Consider the following 10,257-nt stretch of genomic DNA (forward strand, 5'->3'; position numbering starts at 1 on the left):
ATATATATATATATACACTGTGTGCAGAATTATTAGACAAGTTGTATTTTTGTGGATTATTTTTATTATTGGGCCACAAATGTGTTCTCTATCAACCCAAAAGACTCCTTAAAATCTAATTTTCATATTTTTGGAAGTTGATGTGTCTTTTTATAGATTTGGCCATTTTATGAGGATGTCTGTGTGTGCAGGTAAATAATACTATGCAGAATTATTAGGCAAGGTAATAAAAAACAAACATATACCCATCTCACTTGTTTATTTTCACCAGGTAAACCAATATAACAACTCCAAATTTAAAAATACAACATTTGCAGAAGTAAAAAAAAAAAAACAAGAACAAAAAAACAAATCAGTGACCAATATAGCCACCTTTCTTCACCATGACGCTCAAAAGCCTTCCATCCATAGATTCTGTCAGTGTCTTGATCTGTTTGCAATCCACATTGTGTGCAGCAGCCGCCACAGCCCCCCAGACACTGTTCAGAGAGGTGGACTGTTTTCCCTTCCCACAGGTTCTCGATGGGTTTCAGATCAGGTAAAAAGGAGCCATATCACTATTTTTTCTCCTTTCAGACTTTTTCGGCCAGCCATGCTATGGTGTATTTTGATGACGGAGCATCGTCCTGCATGAATATCATGTTTTTCTTGAATGATGGCAACTTCTTCTTGTACCACTGTTTTAAGTGGTACTCCCAGACCTACTGCCAGTTTCTGGAAGAAACTGGCAGTAGGTCTGGGAGTTGATCTTGACTTCATCATCAACCTGAAAAGGTCCCACAAGCTCATCTTTGATGAAACCAGCACATACCAGTCTCACTCTCACTCTCATTTCATCAGACCAAAACAACTTGGAGAAATCAGTCTAAAGATATTTCTTGGCCCAATGTTGACGTTTTTTTCTTGTGTGTGTCTTGTTCAAAGGTGGCCTTTTTTTCGGCTTTCCTTACCTTGGCCAGGTCCCTGCTATTGAGTACCTTATGCTTCTCGGCACGCCACAACTGGTTGCTAATGGCTTCCTGGCAGCTTCATGCTTGATCCTTCTCAATTAATGGCAAGTTATTTTGCGTCTTATTTTTTCAACATGCTTCTTGCGCCCCTGTTGGCTATTTGCCATGAAACGCTTGATTGTGCGATGATCCCGCTTCAAAAACCTGGCAATTTCCAAACTGCTGCACCCCTCTGAAAGACATCTGACAATTTTTGACTTTTCAGACTCTGTCAAATCTCTTTTCTGACCCATTTTGCCATAGTAAAGGAAGTTGCTAATTATTAAGGATACCTTATATAGTGTGTTGTCCAAAAGGGGTACAGAGTTTGCCATAATACACAAGGGAGGGGGGTCACTTATCAAGGCAATAACAGGTGGTTATCATGTACGTTTTTTTTTTTTAATACACTTTCAGTGTGGTCCAAGGTCCAGACAATCTTGAACCCGGTTGATTATCTAGGATTATGGCGGCCCGTTCCATACCAACCAATTCCAAAAAGTCTTTGTTCCAATTCTGTACATCAAAGCAATTATAGTTCATTTCCTTCCAGTTTAACAATATTATACGTTATAACAATTTGACTGAAATAAAGTATTCAAAAAAATAATAAAGAGAATTTCACTTTGTTTCTGCTCATCAGAAATTTATGGCATACTAATGTTTTTCCTATTTACAATTAAAAACAACAACTTCAAACTTATTCTCAATCAAATGAAATTTGCTCCTACTAACATTGAGTAAAAGAAAAAACCCTCCAAACCCGAAATATCAGTCTATAATAAAGGAGTGCACAATATAAACATAGGTATCAACAATTAATTGTAAATTTCATTCAGAAATTAACATTATCCTGTACAACCTCTGGGGGCGATAATGTACTGGTTCTTTCTACCCGCATAAAGAGAAGAAAATAAAAAAAAAGTTACCCATATATTATAAACTAGTTATATAAACTATTTATAAATAAATTGCATCTCTTTTTATGTAGTTTTCCTTCATTTGCTTTATTTGACTTTTACCTCTGCAGAAACACCCAAAGGATATTTGAGGTATTCTATGTACATTTTGCTAGGAATCACTAAAAGGAAAGGAAATATGCAGCAAAAAAAAAAAAAAAAAAGACATAGGATAAACCATCTCCACTTTTCAACGGCTTATCGGCTGCTAAAAGCCAGACAACATAAATAAGTGGGTGTTCTTTTCTGATGAACACCATAGAAAAGCTTCTATCCTTGGTGGTAGATCATTATGGGACATGATCCAGCTGTGTGTGAGGACATATGCATCCATTTGGTCCCACTATCTAAAAGAGGCGTCTGGAGGGTATGTGTGTATGTGTGTGGGTGCGTGTTTGTGTTAGCCCTCAGACTGTGATGAGATGGAAAACAAATAAATGGGAGAAGTAAGTATCCAAGTAATGCTTTAAACTGTACTACTCTATAGTTAGTGTGCATTGGGTAAATTTCCATGTGTACCTACAGGCATTGCTGTGAGATTAAAACTGTATAGTGTGTTATGCCCAGAGATCCATGTGCATTTTTAATTAGAGAGTCATGTTTTGGTTGAGATAGGCACAGATGGTGAAGGGATCATTGGTAGTTTTTGGAAAGACATGTGGTTTTTACTCACTGATGGTGCTTGACCAGGTTTGTGGTTGAGAAAGCAGAAGCCAGAAAAGCTTCATCCACGATGACCATACGGCCAAATGACATAATTTGTAGATCTGTATATAAAGACAAGTGAACAGGTAGGTAGAGTCAAGTACATTTAATGATCCTAACTACTGACTGTCACAGCACACACGCCGTTAGCTAGGCCAGAGGATGACATGGTAATCATGACTACATCTTTAAAAAGAGTAGCAACCAATTCTATACGGCGTTTGAAAAGCAATGAAGTAATAATCTCAATGGCAACAATTATGATCTTAATGTAACTGTTCCTTGACTTAAATGTAAAGTCAACTTTTTAAGGCTCCAAAGATCAAGTTTTCAAATTAGTTTTTCTTAATTTTACTTTAGGATATTTTAAAATCCCAGACAAAATTGTATCTTAGCCACAGATGATTTTCTAAAACTGAAATATGCTTTAAATTCGTAGGGAAGCGGCTTTTCCAACCGTTGCATTTCCGAATTCTCCGAGTGGTGCCTGACTTTACACGAGTGAATAATGTGAATGTGATTGGTCGTTCATCAAAGGGGCGGGATTGTTGTGGTGGAAGTTTCGCAAACATGTTTAGTTGTTGCCAGTTTGTCGGTTTCATCTTTCTAACCAGTTCACTAGTGCTAGTAGGTTCCCAATGGGAAATTACATTGGGACCAAGTAGAGCCTAGAATCATGCAAGCAGAGGAGAGTTTTGTGTCGGAGGTCGTGGATGAGTCTCCTCCGTCATACATGTTTTATTTAGAGGAGGAAAGCGGGGACGAAGATGTTTTAAAAGAGGACGCCAGGGCAGCAGAAGCTTGGTTTGGTGTAGAAGGCTTACAGCCGTACATGTTTGAGCCCTTGCCTCACTACGCTGCCAGTTCTGTTAGCTCTACAGTATGCCTGCCAAAGACACCGACGTCCATCCCCATGAACACTGGAAAGGAACTCAATGGGAAAGGAAATTATTCTTATTTTTTATTTCAACCGTTGTGCCAATTAGCTGTGATATATGAATCGAGACGCTATGACCGAAAAAAATTGATTGACAGATGACCATTGATATATTATTGGCTGAATTTAGGTGAACAAGCTGACGTATAACTAACTGGCCTGCATAAGATAACCAAAAAAAAATACAGATTTTAAGACAAGATTTTTTTTTCATTGAAATGTTCTAACTTTTAGGACAATATCGTCTGATAAAGAGTACATGTATATTCATACTTAAGCCAGAATGATTTGACATTTAAATATGACTTCCCTACGAGTTCAAATTGAGTTTTTTAGCAGATGTGGAGGGGTTTTATTCATTTGATGCTTTTAAATAATGTTATTTGCACAGAAGTTCATCCCTATGGGTTAATCCTAGGAGAGCGGTAGTGGAATTCTTGCAACATAATGGGCTACTGGCTTGGTAAGCTAGCCTGCATTCCGACGCTTAACACACGTAGCATTCGAGTCTTTTAGCATAGCAGCTGTTTAAATAAGTATTACCTTAATAGGAATAATGGGTCATATTCCTCAGACTTTCCAAACACCAACTGTTAGTCATGTATATGCTTAGAGTGAGACACCATATTATTAAAAGGATTTAAAAACATAAGAGTGTTATGTCTTAACAGTTTATGGAACTATAACTTTTTACAAGCAAGGTATACCTTAGGAATGGTACATAGCCAATCCCTCGTAAGCACTGCAAGTTTGTGTAACATTGCAAAGTCACAGTGGCAGGATGTGTAATCATAGTGACAGTGTTTTGGCAAAAGTGCTCACTGACCCTGATTGTTGTAAAATTCTCCAATGGGGTTCATGGTTTGTAGGATTTATCATGTATTAGGGCCCCATTACAGTTCTAATTATGCACTGTACATTATAGTGTTAAAATAATAATAAATCCCCCAAACAATTTCCCATTTTTTACTCTAACAACCCAAAAACATCATTATATTAGGTGTTAGGGTTCAGGTGATAGACCAACAAAAAGTATTGCAAAATTGTTAAGTTGAAGGAAAATGATGAATAGTTTTCAAATTATTATATAAAGAAATGTAAAATAGAAATGTAGTGAGCCTTTTTGTTCAGGCTCCTTTACTCTAATGCCAGTAAATTATTCCACTGCCTTATTGAGTCAAGATATTTGACTTGTGTGGAGTTTATTGTAATAATGAATCCATCTGTTTATAAAAAATAAAGGATGAGAGCAAAGGTTCCTACATTTTTTATTTTCTGAATCCTATCCAAGGGTTTGACCCCTATCAAACTTCTAAGGAAGCAATACATTAGAGGTTTGTTAGATAACTGTAGTATACAAACAGCATCATAAAGACCAAGGGATATAGCAGACAAATCAGAGAGAAAGATGTGGAGGAACATACATACAGACAGAGCTAATATATCCTTGACTAGACCCAGCTGCTAATCTCTTCCAAGGGTTGAAAACTGAAGAACAGGATAACCTTCAAGGTTTTTTTATGTTTTCTTTTCCCCAGCTTTTATTATCATTACACTTTCACAAGTACAGAGCAACAAAATGAACTCTGCATTTAACCCATCACCTTGGGGAGCAGAGGACTGTCATTGTGGGGCTCCAAGGGAGCAGTATCAGGTTAAGGGTCTTGCTCAGGGACCCAGAGGGGCAATCTCTGGGAGTGGGGCTCGAACTCAGAACCTCAGAATTCCAAGCTCTTTGTCCTAACCACTAGGCCACCTCTCCCCTTGATAATGGGTGAGAATGTTCTACTTTCCAAATTGTATAAAAGTCAAAAAATGTTTATTGTTTGTATGTAGTTGCTATGGTAACACTACTGCGAAGTATTGACACGACTTAAAAACTCTGAACAGGGAACCTGCATGTTGTCCCATATGTTTTCTGTGAAAAAAAATTATTCTAAAAACCTTCAAAGTTAGAATATTTTACCACGTTTCATGTGAGGAGCGGCCATTTTAAATGTGGAGATTGGGTTGCTCCAATTACCCAACATGTAGGTCTTACTTTTGGCCGAGTTTCAGTTCAGATTTCCAATTCAGAGGTTGGAAATTCTGAGCTCTTCGCAAAGTAGATTAGACAAAGATTTTTGTCTCAAGTGCAAAGATAGAAGATACATTCCCAAAAGGCTACCAACGCTTAATAGCTTAACCTTCTGGTGCTCTGTCACATAAATAATTCTGATAAAATATATTGATAACACACCATTTGTGGTTGCAACGCGACAGGATGAGAAAAGGGTTGACCATGATTAACACTTGTGCTGTGAACTGCATTGTTATGAATAACACAGTAAGCTGTCTAATACAAATCAAAGTAATTTTTTCCACTCAGGTTTTCTCACATTTGAAACAGATCCCAGTAAAGCTTGGTCTGCCCTTACCAAAAAAAGGCAAAACTTAGCAAAGGCTCACTTTTATGCATATAATCTCCTAAATGTCACAGTAGGTCTCCATCTATCACATAAACTCCCAGCTGAAGTCAGAGTTGGAGCAGATAAACCGGCCTTGAGGGAAAAGTGCAAAAGTTTCCTCTTTATCTATCGGAGCCAACTCTGTGGCACAGCGGCACGCAGGAAGAAGATTTTAGAGATCACTGTGTCTGCTTGTGTGTGTATCTAGTAACGAGGAAGAAAGAGGAAAGAACTCAACTGAAAGCAAGCAACAGGATTTTACTAGACATTGATAAAAAAAAAAATTCTAATATTTTTTCTCAGACAATGTCGGAATATTTCCATAGTTTTAAAGGACAAAGTATTTTGTCATTTGAACTTTCATCTACTTTTACTATCAGCCTGAAAAGTTCACATAAAAAAAGTAATGATTTATGTTCTGGTTAAGGTCGTCACACTATGACTCAAGAACTCAAACACAACTCTGCTTTTTTTTAATGGCAACTAAGGGCATGAAAGAGTTTTTTCTTAAATTTGATGGAGTCCTGCGGATTCTAAAGGTCAGAGAGCGATGGGGTTAAAGTTTGGGTCAGCAAACATTTTATACTGGGTGTGTGTGTGTGAAGCCTGGTGGCTCAATGAGCCACAAAGAAATTCCAGATGCCGTGGAATCTGTCTTTGCTTGGAATTCTGAGTGTTTTAGCAACAGGAGAGGTCATGAGAACAGTGGAAAACACACACACACACACACACTACAAGAAACACACACGGTTGCTTCAAACTGAGTCAAGATTCTCAAGCGTAAACTATCTTATGGGGATAATGCTAACACATTAATAATGTTTCCCTAGAGCAGGGGTCTTCAAATTTTTGCAAGCCAAGGACCCCCAAACTGATGGCAAGATGGAGCTGGGACCCCCTAATTATATGCAGTGCTCAAAAAAAAATAAAAGGAACACTTTGAAAACATATCAGATCTCCATGGGGCAAAAAAATCCTGCTGTTTATTTATACTGATTTCGACTGGGTGATGTGTTAGGAACAAAAGGATACCACATCATTTGATGGAAATTAAAATTATCAACCTGCAGAGGGCTGAATCCAAAGACACCCCAACAATTACAGTGAAAAAATGTTGCGGCAGGGTAGTCCCTTTTGCTGAAATTTCATTGCAGCAACTCAAAATGGTATTCAGAAATTTGTATGGCCCCAATGTGCGTGTATGCATCCCTGACAATGTCGGGGCATGCTTTTAATGAGACGACGGATGGCGTCCTGGGGGTATCTCCTCTCAGATCTGGACCAGGGCATCACTGAGCTCCTGGACAGTCTGAGGTGCAACCTGGCGGAGACAGAGGGATCGAAACATAATGTCCCAGAGGTATTCTATTGGATTTAGATCAGGTGAGCGTGGGGGCCAATCAATGGTATCAACTCGTTCATCCTCCAGGAACTGCCTGCATATTCTCACCACATGAGGCCGGGCATTGTTGTGCACCAGGTGGAACCCAGGACCCACTGCACCAACATTGGGTCTGACAATGGGTGCAAGGATTTCATCCTGATACCTAATGGCAGTCAGGTTGCTGTTGTCTAGCCTGTATAGGTCTGTGCATCCCTCCATGGATATGCCTCCCCAGACCATCACTGACCCACCACCAAACCGGTCATGCTGAATGATGTTACAGGCAGCATAACGTTCTCCACGGCTTCTCCAGACCCTTTCACGTCTGTCACATGTCCTCAGAGTGAACCTGCTCTCATCTGTGAAAAGCACAGGGCGCCAGTGGCCGACTTGCCAATTCTGGTGTTCTGTGGCAAATGCCAATCAAGCTCCACGGTGCCCGGCAGTGAGCACAGGGCCCACTAGAGGACGTCGGGCCCTCAGGACACCCTTGTGAAGATTGTTTGGTCAGAGACATTCACAGCAGTGGCCTGCTGGAGGTCATTTTGTAGGGCTCTGACAGTGCTCCTCCTGCTCCTCCTTGCACAAATGAGCAGATATCAGTCCTACTGATGGGTTGTAGACCTTCTACGGCCCTGTCCAGCTCTCCTGGAGTAACTGCCTCCTGGAATCTCCTCCATGCTCTTGAGATTGTTCTGGGAGACACAGCAAACTTTCTGGCAAAGGCACGTATTGATGTGCCATCCTGGAGGAGTTGGACTGCCTGTGCAACCTCTGCAGGGTCCAGGTAGCGCCTCATGCTAAAAGCAGTGACAGTGACACTAGCCAAATGCAAAACTGGTGAAAAAGATGTCAGTGGCCTCCACCTGTAAAACCATTCCTGTTTTGATGGTTGTCTCGTTGTTGTCCCCCTAGGGCACATGTTGTTATTTCATTAACACCAAAGCAGCTGAAACCAATTAACAACCCCCTCGGCTACTTACCTGACCAAATCAATATCCCAGAAGTATAATTAACTTGATGCTATACTCTAATTACAAATTGTGCCTTTAATTTTTTTGAATAGTGTATATTGTATGAAATTGGGTTATATCAAACTGATCTTATAGTCACTCTATTGTAACGAAAGTCATTTCTCCCTGGGATTATCAAAGTATTCCTGATTCTGATTCCTCGTAGATGGAACAGGTGTTGTGAATGAAACGGTGCCCAGCTTGAAAGAGCTCCTGTGTGTCGCTGAATGTGTGCATTGATGACTGAAAGACATCATCTGCCTCCATTTATCTATTTACTACAGTGTGTCAAATTTGTGTTAATGTGTATTTAAAGACATTTCAATTAGTGGAAAAATTGCACGGTTGAATGTAAAAAAAAGTCTAATCAACCAAAACTTTTGCAACCCCCATGCAATACCTCCTTGAACCATCTAGGGGGTCGCAGACCCCCTGTTAAGTTATTGCATTTATGAAACCTGTGGCAAATGGAGTCACTATACTCTCCCTGGATGCTGAGACAGTAGTTTTGAAAAATGTCATTGTTATGAAGTGAGTCAAAGTTTGTTTGAAAGTGATGAAGTCGACTGGCAAAATGCACACATCTAATCATTAGTGTTGCAGCGATACCAATACCAGTATCAGCCGGGGCCCCAATCCAGCACTAAAATGATGTTATCAGTATCGGTGAGTACCAACAATAAGGGCACCGATATCATTTTGAGAGCCAAAAGTTAATTCAACTATTGTCACCCATTCCAGGTAGGCAATAAAAAGTTCTACTGGATTCCCTTTGTATCAGTCTTTTTCCTGCTTCACAAAGGTAGGCAGCAGCTTGACAAAGCCATGATGGAAATTTCAAACAGATAGTATCGGTATCGGCCAATACCGCACAGCCAGGTATCGGGTATCGGGGCCAAAAAAATGGCATCGGTGCAACACTATTAATTATGCAAACAAGTAGATGAAAGGATTTTAACTAACATACAAATGAGCACAGCCTTATCTTTTGGGAATACGGGCAGCAAAGCTGTTTAGGGAAAAATGTACAAAAGACACTAACTTTATCTATATAAATTTAGCTCTAAATGTAATGTTAATTCTGCTGTAGTAAAAAGATGGATTTCAGTGTCTGATGACTGGACTGCTTCTTTCAATAAGAAACATGTTTGGAGCCTTGCGATATAAAGACCACCTGAATCTACACCAGGGGTCTGCAACCTTTCATATCCAAACAGCCATTTTGCCCCAAGTCCGGCTAGGTTTAAGTCATTTAGTGCCACAATATATTACATGACTTTTAAAACAAAACCCAGTATTTTTTATATCTTCCATAGCAAATTTGTTGCCACCGTAAACAACCAAAAGTTTCTTTCTATTTTTAGCTATTAAAAACAATTATAAACAAAAAGCTTCATAGAGATGAATCATGCATTCATAGAGATGAATCATGCATTTTCTTCTATATTATTATTATTTCATGTAAAAAGAAAAATGAATAAAACACATAATTTCCAAACTAATTAAATTAAAAGTAGCTTTTTGGTTGTTTTAAATGTCATTGTGTTGTGAAAATGTGATTCATACATTCTTTGTAAAACAAAGCTTTTAAGACGGATATTTCTTATTATTCTATATTAGTTAGTTCTTTATATCATTTTTGAAGTTTTATGGTCTCTGGGTTTTTCAGTTTTTCTGCTGTGAGTGAGCCTCCTGTCACAGAGAGGATCTTTGCTGGTGGCTGGACAGACCCGTGTTGCTGCACACCTGAGAACATTTCTCAATCCAGATAACAAGCATAACCCTAACCAGGAATATCTTTCTTGTGAAAATGTTCTTCTTGT

Source organism: Cyprinodon variegatus, unplaced genomic scaffold (genome assembly GCF_000732505.1).
Source record: "Cyprinodon variegatus isolate N-32 unplaced genomic scaffold, C_variegatus-1.0 Scaffold341, whole genome shotgun sequence".
Taxonomy (NCBI): domain Eukaryota; kingdom Metazoa; phylum Chordata; class Actinopteri; order Cyprinodontiformes; family Cyprinodontidae; genus Cyprinodon; species Cyprinodon variegatus.